Here is a 15,135-nt window from a genome sequence, read left to right on the forward strand (position 1 = left end):
AAAGAAAAAAACCACAAGGGCAGTTTTATTTTCCTGCTGTAACCTCAGCGCCTGGAACGGTGCCTGGCAATCTAAATATTTGCGCGACGACCCTTTCCCCAGTCTGTACCTGACAAACCGCGGAATTGGAAAGTGGAGGGCACTGCCACCTGGTGGTGACTAGTGGAACTGACGCCGAGATCCTTTTGTAAAAGCGAGCAAGTTCACCTTTGGTGAGCCTCAGTGTTCTCATCTGTAAAATAGAGGTCATTTTAATAGTACGAATACATGCCTATTGGGGTTGTAGTGGAGATCAAACACATGATACACGTAATGTGCTTCACGCAGGGCCTGGAATGTGGAAAGCTCTTAGTATATGAGTCAATTAGCGTTACAGTTAAAGTCCCTTTCCCAGCTTATTTTACATGGATCCTGCTGTGATGGTCATTTTAGCTCTGGGTGATGATACTTCGGGAAGCGAGGAGTGAAAATGAAGGAAGATACTGAGTGGCAGGTGCATTCTCCCTCCTCCCCCGCCCAAGTGCAAAGACCCAAGGGTAGTAATGATAATAGCTGACTAACACATAGTGCTTACTGTGTGCCAGGAGCTGTTCTTAAGTGCTTTAAATCCTTTAACTCATTTCTTTTCTCTCTTTTTTTTTGTCATTATACAATGTAAGCGTTTTTTTTTGTGGCCCTTTACCAATTTTTCCATAACCCCCACCCCCATTCCCACCTCTCAGGTCCTCAGTTCTGTTCTCTCCTTTGTAAAAAAAAAAAAAAATTATTTTTATTTAATCAAAATTGATCATACGTATTTTTGGTTTCAACATTGAGATATGTTGATCAAATCAATATCACTAGCATATATATTATTACAAATCGTAATTTTTCTTTATGCCACTTGTCTAATCTCTCCCCATCCCTGTCTCCCTCCCCCTCTCCCCTCTAATTGCCCTAGATTTCTTCTCTCCCTCTGAAAGAGTAACGGTTACTCTGTTGATCTGTTGCCTAGATGATCTGTCCAATGCTGAGAGGTGTGATCAGTTCCCCCAATATTATCATAGAGCAGATGCTTCTTCTGTCACTCTGAAATGGGCTCTAGTGTCCTCAGTTCCATTCTCTCCTTTTGAGAGGTCTAGGAATTATTGTAATTCTCTCTCTCTCTCTCTCTCTTTCTCTCCTTTTCCAGCTTCCACAAATCCTTTAACGCATTCAATCCTCCCAGCAATCCTTTAGGACAGATACTATTGTTCTCCCTATTTTACAGATGGAGACACTGAAGCCCACAGGAGTTAAGGACTGGCCTAGGGTCATACTGTTGGCAGAGCTAGTATCCGACCCAGGCCATGTGGCTCCACAGTCCACATTCTCAACCAGTGGCTAAACTGGCATCGTTTGCTGCAAGGCCAGCCATTTTCACAGAGGAACTTCTTGTCCCTGGGGGGCTTACTCGGTCTCCAGCTTTGGAGAAAATGACTCTAGGAGGTACAGGGAGCTGTGTCAGGCTCCCAAGTGCTCAGTCCACTGTGGGCTAATAAAAAACTGTGGCTTCGGTGGTCCATTCCTCACTTTAAAAAATGGTAAGGGCATTGCTTGTGGTCTCCCATGGACAAATGTTGTAGTGTGTAATTAGGTATTTGTGTGGCTTTTTGTTTGGTGTCTATCTTCCCCAGTAGACTGTACCTCAGCCCTGTCCAATATGGTAGCCACTAGCCCTATGTGGCCACTGAGCATTTTATATATGACTAGTATGACTGTGGAATTGAACTCTCAGTTTTATTTACTTTCAATTAATTTAATTTTTAATAGCCACATGGTGCTAGTGGCTACTGTATGCCAGAGCATCTCTAAGCTCCCTGAAGGCAAGAACTGTGTCTGTTGTTTACCCTTGTGCCCAGTGCCTGGTACAAGGCATGGGTCATCACATATTTGACTAAAAAAATAATTAAATTTCAGCCTTGCTTTCCTCTTTAAAGTATGTCTATTCTGTGTCTACACCGTTCAAGATCCTCTTTTCTCTGCTAAAGTAGATCATCTCCCAAATGAATGTGCCACTCAAGGCTTTGGCGTTTTCAAATTCTGTTTCTGTGGACGATCTTGCTTTAACAGTGGAACCCTCTGAGGTAAGTGTCTGTCTCTTACATGTGACGAAACTGAGGCTTGGAAAGGTTGAGGGACTCCCCGAAAGTCTCATGGCTGGTAAGTGGCAGAGGTGGGACTCAAACCTGTCTATGGTCTTCCCACCTTACCTCACTGCCTCGCAGGTGAAATTTCTGGAAACATCAACTGAACTCCATGGAGGAGTTAGTTAGAATGGAGGGGATTAAGGTGCCTGCTAGAGTAATATTTTCAGTACCCCTCTTATTGTGTCTGGCAGATGACTGCTGAACTTGGAACTCCAATGGTGTCTACTAAGTGCCAGTCTCTGTGCCAAATTTTTTTTTTTTTTGTCGTTTTTGTGACCGTCACTCAGCCAGTGAGTGCACCGGCCATTCCTATATAGGATCCGAACCCGCAGTGGGAGCGTCACTGCGCTCCCAGCTCCGCACTCTCCTGAGTGCGCCACGGGCTCAGCCCTCTGTGCCAAATTTTGTTGAGGGATTGGCACAGAGACCACACCACTGTCTTGTGCCCATAACAGACATCACCCGTCGATCGAAGCACGCACTCCTAATTTTAATGAGATGGACACAATGTGACTCTGCTTTCAGGAAGCTCCAGGTCAGTGGAGGAGGCAGACTGTCTCAGTAGTGTTAGAGGTCATAGCACAGTGTTGTGGAAGGACCTCCTACCCAAGTCCTGGGAGCCTCTGCTTGGCAAGGCTGAGGAGCAGCTCAGGCTCCCCAGAGACTCACGCACTTGACTTCTCCTCTGGGGTGGGAATGGGGGACACTTCAGGCTGTTTGCATTTCTGAATGCATCTTTGGAGAGCCAGCAGCACTGAATAAGCAAATGTGTGACCTACCATTGTTACCACACCACTGTCTTGTGCCCATAACAGACATCACCCATCGATCAAAGCAAGCACTCCTAATTTTAATGCCCTCAATCTGTAACCTATGCCACCCATTATGTGTTAGAAGATTCAGTCACTGTTACAAAGTGCTCTTCAGTTATTTTAAGGAGTCCCCAACAGGTGCCCCAATAGGTGTCTGCAAATCAGTGTGTCAGTTGCAGTCACCATGTGGTGGCTACCTGCTCTTCCTTTCCTTCAGTGGCTCCCACAGGTCCTTGTCTGTGGTACACAGAATACTTGGAGTAGCCTCCTCATGGGCCCTGTGCTCCCCTGTAAGGACACCATGGGACACTCTCCCAATGCCTCCAAAGTTAGTGAGAAAACATTCAAGTAATGGGACAACTGTTATGACCTAAATAATAGCAATGTCTGTTATCACACAATAGTCTGTTGGGATGTGGGTGATCTCACAGTTGGTTCTTTGCTCAAAAATGTCAGTTCCCAGACTCTCTCCAGCCTTCTGCTCTGCCAATCTCAGCTTCATACCTCATGGTCACAGAATGGCTGCCACAGCATTGACCATCCAGTCTTCACTTGACAGTCTCCAATGTGGGAAGGAGAGTGTTCAGAGAAGAAAGCTCTTCTCATGAGCCTCCCTGTTGATCAGAAAATCATTTCTAGAACTGCCCCATGCCCCACCCCTACCCTCCCCAGGTGCAGTATTCCCTTCATATTTCCTTGGTCAGAACTGTGTTACCTAACCTCCCCTAGTGCAATGGAGGCTGGGAAGTGAGCACTTGGCACAAAGAGACCCAGTGAAAAAGGAAGGTGAGGGAAAGGTGTTCAAGGCAGGAACTGTCAGGGTCTGTCCCAGGTGTCCCTCCTCAGAGTGGGCAAGGAGCGAGGGCTTGATTCAGTGGCACATGTGCCCGGAGTCCCACCCAGCCACCCTTGAAAGTGGCTTCTGAGCTTCTGACTCTCTCCACTACGTGTCAGAAGGAGCAAGCCCGTTCCCAGGGCTGGACAGGAAATGTGTGGTCCTCTCCACTTCTCCCCTCCCCTGTTTCTCCTGAATAACTTTATGTCCACAGAAGTGGCTCTCTTGTCTCAATAAGTTTCTGCTTTACCATTTCACAACTAGAAGGTGACTTGCTGTGTCCCCAAAAGAAAGGAACTGTCTGCCTATAGAGGCCAATTCAAGTCTCCACCTCTATATAAAACAAAAAACTGTTTGGATTGTTGCAGTTCTGATAATTTATTTACAGGCTTCTGTGAACCTCCACAATGGTTCAGAAATCTTGGACAGTTTATCTTTACTCAGTCATCAAGCTCATAGTGGTGTGGGCTCCAAGGTTAGGAGAAGAAGCCAGAGGTGGATGGAGCCCAGCTGTGCTGATCCTTGAGCCAGGCTGTAACCATTGCCCCACCCTTCCATCTTACCCCTGGGCAGAAGTCCTGTATCAACCGCACTGTAATGTGCTCCCAAATCACCTGGGGCTCTGGTCAAAATGCAAATTCCAGTTCAGAGGAATGGGGAAGGATTCTGCATTCTAAAAAGCTCCCGGGTGGGCTGCTGGTCCCAGCACTGCATTTTGAATGACAAGGTCTTAGTTCAGTTGTTTGCAATCCTAGCTGCTCATTAGAATCACTTGAGTCACTGAAAAAAAAAGGGTGTCTGGGTCCTCCTTTGGACCAATGAAGCCAGAATCAAGGGGGATGGGGTCCAGTTATTAGTCTGAAGACCCTGAAGCAGGCTCAGACCATTGATTGGTAAACTGGGTGGGAGGGCTGAATCTTCGGAAGGCCATGCAAGCTTAGACAAGCCACTTAGCTTTTCTGTGTCTTGGCTTCTGTGTCTACTTGATGGGGGTGATCATAACAGTCCCTTCCTGTCAGAGCTGAGTGGGTGGTAGGTGGATGGGTGCGTCCCAAGGGCTTAGCATCCTGCCTTGGACAGAGCCAGTGCCCAGCAGAGCTTAGGTGCTAATGTTTTAATTTAAAAGGACTTGGAGGAGATTTGCTCCAAAGAGCAAATATGATCTCTGGTTACCCTTCCTCATTATTCCTTTGGTGAGCACAGATCAGGTGAAAACATGAAAATGTACCTGTTTCTGTCCATTTTCTCCCTTTCCTCAGTGTACCAGGTGGTTCTCAAAGTGTGGTCCGGGGAACCTCTTAGGGGGTCTGCGAGATCAAAACTGTTTTCCTAACAGCATTAAGACCTTGGTTTTCCCTTTCCGTCATCATTCTCTCACGAGTGTACAGTGGAGTTTTCCAGCGGTTTCAAGACACTAGATTTTACAACAGACTGATCACAGCGGCATATGTGTGGATCCAGCTGTCTTCCGTTAAGTCAGAGATTTATAGAGATTTTCAAAAATGCAAACTGTCACTGTGCTTCTCACTAGTTGCTTTTTCTTTTGGAAAATACACTTACTTTTCATAAAAAGGTTTTATGTTAACATGTAATGGGTTTATTATCGTTGTTTTTTGGGGGGATAAATAAATAAATATTTTAAAAATTACTTGGCTTTGGCTTAAAATCTGGTAAATATTGGTAGGCATTTACCTACCATTATTACCTCCTCCAAGTCCTTTCAAGTGAAAACGACAGCACTTACCCCCCACTGGGCACTGACGCTGTCTGAGGCAGGATGCAAACTATTGGTAGATACCTAAAGAAAAGCATTTTAGGATTTTCTATCAATTTTAGGAGTAAAGAAACATCCGAAGACCATGAAGTTTGAGAACTACCACTCCCAAAAGAACAGCAAAGTTATATAGTATCTGCAGGTTCTAAATGCTATATACACATATATTAACTTTTCTGATCTTTGTGACATTCCTATGCGGTGTAATGTATTCCCATTTAACAGAAGTGAAAGTCGAGGCACCGAGAGAGGAATTATCAGAAAGCTGCTTGTGTCCCCTGACAAGAGGCCATGGGCAGAGGTTCGTGAGCAGAAGAGGCCTCTCTAGACCTGGTTCCTGCCAGTCGAGCCTTGTCCCTGTTTAGCCCCATGCTGGGGCAGGACACGTCCTCCTCCTCCTCCTCCTCCTCTCTCTTTCCACATTTCTCATTGGAGGGCTTGGCCCAGCCGACTGTGAAAGATTGTACCAGACAGGCGAGGCTGAGGTGGGAGCTGAAAGGTGCGGCCGGGAGCCCGAGGTGACTCGGGTTACATAAGAGCCCCTGAGACAGGGGACAGTTATGTAATCAGTGGGGAGAGGAGGGCAGGGACAGCAAAGTGAGACAGAGATAGGGAAGAAAGCAGGAGCTGGAGGACAGAAAAAGAGGACAGAGAGGAGGAAATGTGTCCACTGCCAGCCAGCGTGGCTGCTGAGCAAGAGGAAGCTAGGATGGGCCCAGGCCATCCTGTCACCTCCCCCTGACAGACTCCATCCTCCACTCTGGCCCCACTGAGTATAACCTAGGGTCCAGGGGTTCCTAAACAACCAGGTGCTTGCTCCTGCTGAAAATTCCAAAACAGGAAGGGAACAGGTCACAACCCTTTGTTCTGACTTTTTGTTGTTGCAGGAGGGACAGGAAGTCATGATCCATGAAATACTAGACTGTCCTCAGATATACAGGCTGAAACTGAAATATGGGCCCCAGAGATGAACCTGCCTCATTTTAATGCTAAAATCTCTGCCCCAGGAGGAGCCAGGACTTCCACACCTATCTGTCCCTGTTTTATGTCATGGGTCAGCCTCGACAGGGAAGTCTGAATCGCCACCTGTGGACTGTAACCTGTACTAGCTGAGGGCTCAAGGTTTAGCCCATGTGACAACTTCCTGAGGTCCCGCTGTTGCCCAAAGGTCACATTCCTTTCTGGGTCCAAAGGCAAATTTGGCTTCAGAACTGATTGATGAACTAAGTCCCATGGTCAACCAATCCAAGTTGAAGCTTGTATCCTTCATTTACATGAGAGGACCCCAGTGAGAACTTGGGCAGGAAATTTAAGCGGGAACTTTGGCTGTACAAGACAACTCTCTTCCCTTGTTGGGGAGACACTGCTTTGGGAGCGATCCTCAGTGGTCTCCTTGCTTACAATTAATAACGCCTTTTCCTTCAACCTGGTCTTGGAGTAACATGAGTATAGATGATTCTGGAAGTCTTCTAATACCTATTTACCAAATTTCTTTACTGTTTAATTAACCAGAGGCAGTTTCCATTACTTGCAAACAGGAACCCTGAGTAATACGGAGCCCTTTCTTGCACAACTACTGGAATGGGTGGGGGTCTGGGAACTTCCAGACACGTGGTGGTTGGTCAGTACATACACATCAAGTGAATAAGTACACTGTAGATATTTATCCATTTCCTTGTCATAGTTCTTACTGTGATACTTTTTCTACCTGAAGACCACTTTGGAGGGCAGGCAGCTTAATGAGTTACTCTATCCATCTATTCTCTGCTGCCCACAGAAGAATGGTCCTGCTGTGGTATTCACGTAGTCACTCAACAAACGCTCCCAAGGCACTGTGCTAGGTGCCAGGGGTGCAACTGAAAACAGGATATTTGTTCTATTCCCCCCAAATTTTTCTTGCTGCATTTTGGACATGTGATAGGGTTGCACCATCAGGCTGTTTGTGAGTAGCAGGTCCCATGACCACCACTGGCCATTGAGTTACAGAGGAGGTGATGGGTGTCACTTCCACAAAAAGGATTTCATGGCTGGTGTGAGACCCTCCTGTGCTCTCTTGTCTCTGGCCAGGAGACTGGAACCATGCAAGATGATGGCTGCCCTGCCAGCCTGGGGACCCTCTCATGGGTCTGGGTACCTGGATGACTGCGGTGAGCAGAGACCCATGAGGGACTATTGCATGAGCAAGAAATATGCTTTGCTCCTTCATACTGCTGAGCATTGAAGGTGGTTTGCTTCGGCAGCATAGCCTGGCCTCTCCTGCCTGATTAAATGGTGCCAGTCATCCAGGAGCCAAGAGTCCAGCAGAGAAGGTGCACACGTGTGCTTGGTCTCTCTCTGTCACCTCAGGTCCACTCTCATTCTTTCCACACTACTCTTCACCTCCTGTGTGGATTGCCCTGATGTGCTCCCCTGCTATATTGGAAAAACAAATGCTTTTCTTCCCTTACACATCCAACCCTTCCAACATCAGATGTGGGGGGTTTTCCCTCCACACCAAGCAATTCCATGACACCACTAATTCAGTCCAATTCTGACACTCTCAACCTAGAGATAGCATTGGACTTCACAGGTGCAGGGCTCAGTCCCACAAGACTGCCCCCCACTTCCGAAGCCAATCGCAAGTCCAGGTTGTCACCTGTGCTTCTGACTGACCGGCTATAAAATGGGGGCTCCCATGACCCCAGTTTGATCATTTGCTAGAGAAGCTCACAGAACTCAGAAACACTTTGCTTATGTTTACTGGTTTATTATAAATGATATTCCAAAGAATGTAGATGAACAGCCAGATGAAGAGGTACATAGAGCAAGGTCTGGAAGGGTCCTGAGTGTAGGAGCTTCTGTCCCCATGGAGTTGGGGTGTGCCACCCTCCTGGTATGTGGTTGTGTTCACGACACTGGAAGCTTTCTGAACTTCTTCATTTAGGGTTTTTATGGAGGTTTTGTGATTAACTCAATCTCCAGTCTCTCCCCTTCCCAGAGGATGGGAGGTGGGGCTGAGTTGAAAGTTCCAAGCTTCTAATTGTGGCTTAATCTTTCTGGTGACCAGCCTTCATCCAGGAACCCTCCAAGAGTCACCTCAGTAGAACAAAGACATTCTTGTCACCCAGGAGATTCCAAGGCATCAGGAGCTCTTCGTCAGGAACCAGAGTCATCAACCAAATATATATTTCTTACTATATCATAATATCACTCCTGCCCTCTGGCTTCTGGCTGGGTTCAGCAGGAGATTGGAGAGGGAAAGGACTGAGGTCAGGGTGTCTGTTCTCCTGGTGCCTCTGGCTGGCTGCAGCCCTCAACTGAAACTCACTTCTCTTTGCGAAGCAGCCAGTTCTATGAAAATCTCTCTCATTTGGGTTCTGGTAACCACTTCTTCCCCTCAACCCTTCAGGTCTGGGGCAGTAACAGCCCAGCTGCTGCTATCTCCGGGTGACTACACTATCCTACATGGTTTCCCTATTCCTACACCTTTGTAACTATCCCCTTTGTAAGCAAACTCTCATAGTAGATTAAAAGTAGCTATAAATCCTGGCCACACCTCCTGTTAAGAGGTGGAATCTATTTCCCCTCCCCTTGAATCGGAGCCGACCCTGTGATTCTCTCTGACCAGTGGAATGTGGTGGAAGTGACATTGTGTAATATCCAAGGCTGGACCTGTAGACCTGCAGTTTCTGCTCCCACATACTTGGGACACTCCCTCTTTGAACCACACTGCCATGCTGTGAGAACCCCATGTCACACAGAGAGGCCACACGGAGGAGAACCAAGGAGAACCAAGCCAGCCATGTGAGCCACTGGGATATCCAGCCCAGCTGAGCCTTCAGATGACTGCAGCCCCAGCCGACAGCATGGAGAGCAGAAGAATTGCTAGCTGAACCCAGCCAACCCACAGAATCAGGAGAGACTTTGATGTTGGTTTAAGTCACTAGGTTTTGGGGGTCTTTGTTACCCAGCAGTATTAACCAAAACAACATTTTTGCAATGTTCTATTTTGAGAGTGTCATCTCTTCTTTGGGGACTCTGACTTACGGAACTGTAATAGACAATTATAATAGACATAGTATGAGCTCAGAGAGAGGTAGCATGGGCTGTGGGAGCTCAGAGGAGGGCTTCTTACCCCAACTTGGGAAGTCAGAGGAGGCTTTGGAGAGGCAATGACACCTAAGACAACCCCTGAAGGATGACTAGCAGTTAGCTGGATGAAAGATCAGGGAAGTGCTCCGGGTGTAGGGAACAGCCTAAGGCAAAGGCCTAGACAATGTATGAGGGACTGAAAGAAGTCCGAGGTGACTGGCACCAGAGAGCAGTCTAGTTGTGGCCCAGAGGAAGGTGGAAGGACGGGCAGGGCTGCTGCACACGGTCAGTTTGGGTCTTGTCCTGAGGGCAGTGAGGGGAGGGTGTCAAAGTGTTTTGGGCAGGGCTACACAATCTGAAGCATGTCCTTCAACTTCCACTCTGGCTGCTGGGAGGGAGATGGACTGGCGACCTGCAGAGACACATCTCTGCAGTTTGAGAGAGAACAGGAGCTGATGTCTGAATTCTAGTAAATCTCACCAGGTCCACAGTCAATCTCGGCTGCCAGGGAAGACCAACACGGCTACACAGGGACAGAGAAGGTCCTGAAGGCCAAGACCCCTGACCCCTTCACTTCTTTTTCCTTATCTTGTTTTTAGTACAATTTATGGCAAAGCAGCTCCCCTCTCCATGATGAAACTAACAAATGCTTATTGTGGAAAATCCAAAAAATATGGTAATTTTAAGTGAAACAAATCCACCACAATCCTGCCCCTCAGAAAGAACTACTGTTTTTTTTCTGTCCTATGCACACACTTTATTCAATTTATGTATTTCTTTACTTGTGACAATTTATGTATGGTTTTAAGCTTTTTAAAAAACTGTAATTGTATCTTTTTTCTTTCTTTTTAAATTTATTTGTTTGTTTATTTTTATTTATTTATTAGCTCATATAAGTGAGGACATGTGGTATTTCTCTTTCTGTGCCTGGATTGTTTCACTTAACATAATTTTCTCTAAGTTCATCCCTGTTGCTGCAAATGGCAGTATCTCATCCTGTTTTATGGCACAGTAGTATTCCATTGTATAAATATAGAACATTTTCCTTACCCACTCATTTGATGATGGGCATTTAGGTTGGTTCCAACTCTTGCCTGTTGTGAATAAGCTGCAATAAACATGGGAGTACAGGTGTCCCTTCGGTATGATGATTTCCATTATGTTCTGATTTAAACATTTTTGCACTGTATCCTGAATATCAAGGCACAAGGCTGAATGTTATTTAAAAACACTTCAATGTCTGTATCATATTCAGTTGTCAGTCTGGATAATTAACCTGACAATGTTTTCTTAAAACAAGTTTTACATGTGAAATTTTATAAAAACTTATAAGCAAGGATTTTTCTCTCCCAGGACCTGTGATTATGTAAATATTTTCTTACCGTTGTGCACTTAGATTATTTCCAAATTTACCCTGCTTATTAACAGTCCTGCAGCCAAGATACTTATTTATATGCATTTCTCAAAAGTTATTTCTTTCAGCTGGATTTCTAAAAGCACATTTTCTGTATTGTATTGTTTCTTTCTGTATAAAGACCTGAAAGGCTTCTGATCCAGAAAGTTTGTAACAATACACACTCTTTAAAATACAGTTACTGTCATTTTTTAAATTTAATTTTTGAGAGGATAATATATTCATATGGTTCAAAAACAGCATTGTAAAGAGATACCCAGTGTGAAGTCTCTCTTACTCCTTTATCCTGTGTTGGGCTCAAATAATCTCACTGTCTGTAGCAGCCCTGTCCTCTGTCCCTGTGGCCATCCACCCAGGTAATGTCCCCCACAGGTAAGCTCCCCCACAGGTAACCATGGCACTTCCATTCTTCTGCATGATTCCAGAGGTTTTTATTTTTATTTATTCAAGTACAAGCAAGAACGAGGATAGACTCCTGCCTTTTTCACTTAACAATAGATTCCTTCTGCATAAGGTTCAAAGAGTGTTATGAACTGAATATTCCTGTCCCCCATCCCCAAACTCAGATGTTGAAATCCTAACCCCCAAGATGACAGTATTAGACAGTTGGGCCTTTGGAAGGTGATTAAGGCATGAAGGTAGAGCCCTTATGAATGGGATTTATGTCCTTCTAAAGGAGACCCTGGAGAGCTCTATAGCCCTCTTTCCACCACGTGAGGACACAGCAAGAAGATGACCATCTATGAACCAGGAAGCAGCCTCTCACTAGACATGGAAGCTTGATCTTAGACGCCCCAGCCTCTAGAAGTGTGAGCAATAAGTTTCTGTTGTTTATAAATTACCCAGCCTAAGGTATCTTGTTATAGCAGCCCAGACAAAGACAAAGTGATGAGAACTTCTCCAATGTACTGGGATGCTCTCCAGTGAACTGGAGTCTAAACTTATGTCTGGGGCTCCGTGTCAGGACTGGGATTTTCCTTTAAGGGGAGGGGCTTTTCTGCCACAGTGGGTGGGTGGCTGAGGCTGGGAGCCCCTCTGGATTCAGGCCCTCTGGCTGCTGCAGTGCCTGGAAAGCAGAGGCTGGGCAGGTGAGTGTGGGTGGCACAAAGTCATGGAGGAAATAGGGCAAAGAAAGGCACTGCACATGCGTGGTGGTGGTGGTGTGCAAGGGCACCTTTTCAGATTCTCTGGTGTATTTGATGAGCTTTCTCCCTTGACCCTAAAGAAAAAAAAAAAAAAATCCCCACTGACTTGCGTCTCCTCCATTGCCCATAAGTGTTATCCTTCTTAAACCATCCCACTTCTGTTGGTTGCTGCTAAGGGAGGAGGCACTTGTATTCCACTTGGCAGAGGAAAGTGCTAGGTGAGAGAAAGACATCCTTTCCCCTAGGCTCTGCCTGAAAGCAGCCTGTGTCCCTGGGGAGAGCAGTTCATCCTCCTCTGCCCCTCTTTGGGAGGCATCGCTCTCCAGCATGGGGGTAAAGCGTGACCATGTGGGTGGATGTCTGAGCTGACTTCTAGACTCAAGAGACCCTTATGGAACAGGACAGCTACATGAGGAGGTATCTTAGTCTGCTCAGGCTGCTGTAACAAAATAACTGTAGACTAGGTGGTTTAAACAACAGAATTTATATCTCACAGTTCTGGAGGCTAGGAATTCCAAAATCAAGGTGCCAGAATGGTTGAGTTCTTGAGGGGAGGGCTCTCAATCTGGCTTGCAGACAGCTGCCTTCTTGCTGTATAGTCGCATGACAGAGAGCAAAAGAGAGAGAGCTCCAGTCACTTCCTCTTCCTGTGAGGGCACTAATTCCATCACGGGGGCTTCACCCTCATGACTTCATCTAAACCTATCACCTCCCAAAGGCCCCACCTCCTCACACCATTGCATTGGGGGTTAGGGCTTCAACATATGGATTTGGGGGAACACAAACTTTCAGTCCAGAACAGAAGGAATATCTGGGGGATCCAGGTTGAGCAGCAGGTGCTGGGCATGTGCTGTGTGAGAGGGATCGTATTCGGGTGGTGTGAAAGAGCCATCTCTGGGGCTGTTCCACCTGGACTGGGGGGATGCAGGCTGGCGTCACAGGCAGCACCCTGGGAAGCAGACTCTGAGATGGAGGTTGGCACGCAGGACGTCTTTGGAGGAGCATTGCTGGGATCAACACCTGGGGAGGAAGGAGGCTGCATTGGGCAGAGGGTGAAGCAGGGCTGGCCCCTCTGGGTTGTCCTACACTGGAGCGAGGGGGCTGGGCCTTTGCACCCCACATGGATGCTGGCTCACTGTTGACTCTGGATTGGTCTGTTCACCCTCTTCCTGAAGGGAGGAAGGGGAAAGGTCAACTCATCTACCAGCAGATATTCATTGTCTCCGTTCTCTATTATTCAGTCTAGTTCCCCTTGCCCTTGGCTGCATCCCCTGCTAGCCTCAGTGGCTTACCTGCAGACTGACCAAGACCTTCATCCCTGAGGGTTCTGAGCCTCTGGTCATCACCCCCTTCTCGGGCTGTGGCTGTTGCGTTTGACCATTTCCCAGCAAAAGTGGGCCAGAGACGCTCAGGTGGAGTCATGTGAGGGCTCACCATCTTTTCCCCTCCCCACTTTGTGTGCCCACAGCCCTACTTCCTCCTTGTGATCCTGCTCAATTCTTCCTGCTAAGACAGAGGCTCCTTTCTTTGCCTGCTCATCTCTTTCACCATGAGGACCCCAAAGGGACTAGATGGTGGTGGCAGCTTGAATTTTTTTTTTTTTTTTAAAGATGACCGGTAAGGGGATCTTAACCCTTGACTTGGTGTTGTCAGCACCACGCTCACCCAGTGAGCAACCGGCCATCCCTATATGGGATCCGAACCCGTGGCCTTGGTGTTATCAGCACCACACTCTCCCAAGTGAGCCACAGGCCGACCCGGCAGCTTGAAATTTAATGGGACATTGTGTCCCCTGGTGGAAATGTTTCTCCTCTGGGAGCCAAGACCCCAACATCCTGCAGTGCCCAGATTGCAGCCAAATGGTGGTGGCTGCCCTGATGCGTAGGGCTGTGCTTGCCTCTGTCCCCAAACCCAGCCTGCCTCTCAAATGCCCACCCCGGGAGCTCCTGGGTGTGCATCCTCGGTCTAGAGCACTACTGTTGCCCTCTGGTCACTCAGTGGTGAACTTAACCCAGCCTCCCCTTCCTCCTTTCGCATTTCCCGTTATTTCCACTAGGGGGAGACATCTCTCTTTGTCCTGACGGTGACGTTTGTCTCAGGCCAGACATCTCATTTTTTTATTCCAACAGTGTCTTTTGGGGCCCCCTGCTTTGGGTTTTGCTGTAAATGAGTTGATAGGATTGAGTGGAAAAAGTCAAAGTATTCCTGACGAGTTTTTGAACTGACAGCCTCTGCACTGCCCCAGGCTCCCCAGAAGCACACAGATCTCTGGGGTCCAAGACACGACAGGGGACACATTCTTAAAGGTGTGTGAGAATGTTTATCTTCTGAGGATTAATAATACTATTTACAATCGTATGAATATATATTTGTTTATTTATTAATTCATTCAATTATTCATTCATTCTTGGTCCTATTCTGCAAAGAACTGAGGCAAGACTATCACTCACTTATTAAATAGCCTTGTAAACTACATTGTAACAAACAAATCAGAGCATGCTTGTGGTTGAATTTGTTTGGGGTCCGAAAGGTCTAAACATTTGCTGGTGACATAAATTCACAATAGTGCTGGTCACTGTTTGAGTTGCCAGAGCGTATAATAAACAACTCCAAAATACATTGGCTTAAAATATAACCACTAATGTGCTCATGACTGTGCAATCTGGACAGGGCTCGTCTGTGCCATTCATGGCATTAGCTGTGGCTGGACGATCCAAGGTGACCTCTCATGTTCCAGGACCTTCTCTTCATGTGGACTTTCCAGTAGGGTGGATGGACTTCCGTGTGCCCTGATGGCTGGGTTCTAGGAGGGAGCGTTCCAACAGGGCAAGCCTCAAAGCAAACCTCTGCTGGTATGCTTGCTAGTGTCCTATTGGCTGAAGCATGTCACATAGCCGGGCCAAGTCAGTGTGGGAG

The sequence above is a fragment of the Cynocephalus volans genome, chromosome 6 (genome assembly GCF_027409185.1).
Source record: "Cynocephalus volans isolate mCynVol1 chromosome 6, mCynVol1.pri, whole genome shotgun sequence".
Classification (NCBI taxonomy): Eukaryota; Metazoa; Chordata; class Mammalia; order Dermoptera; family Cynocephalidae; genus Cynocephalus; species Cynocephalus volans.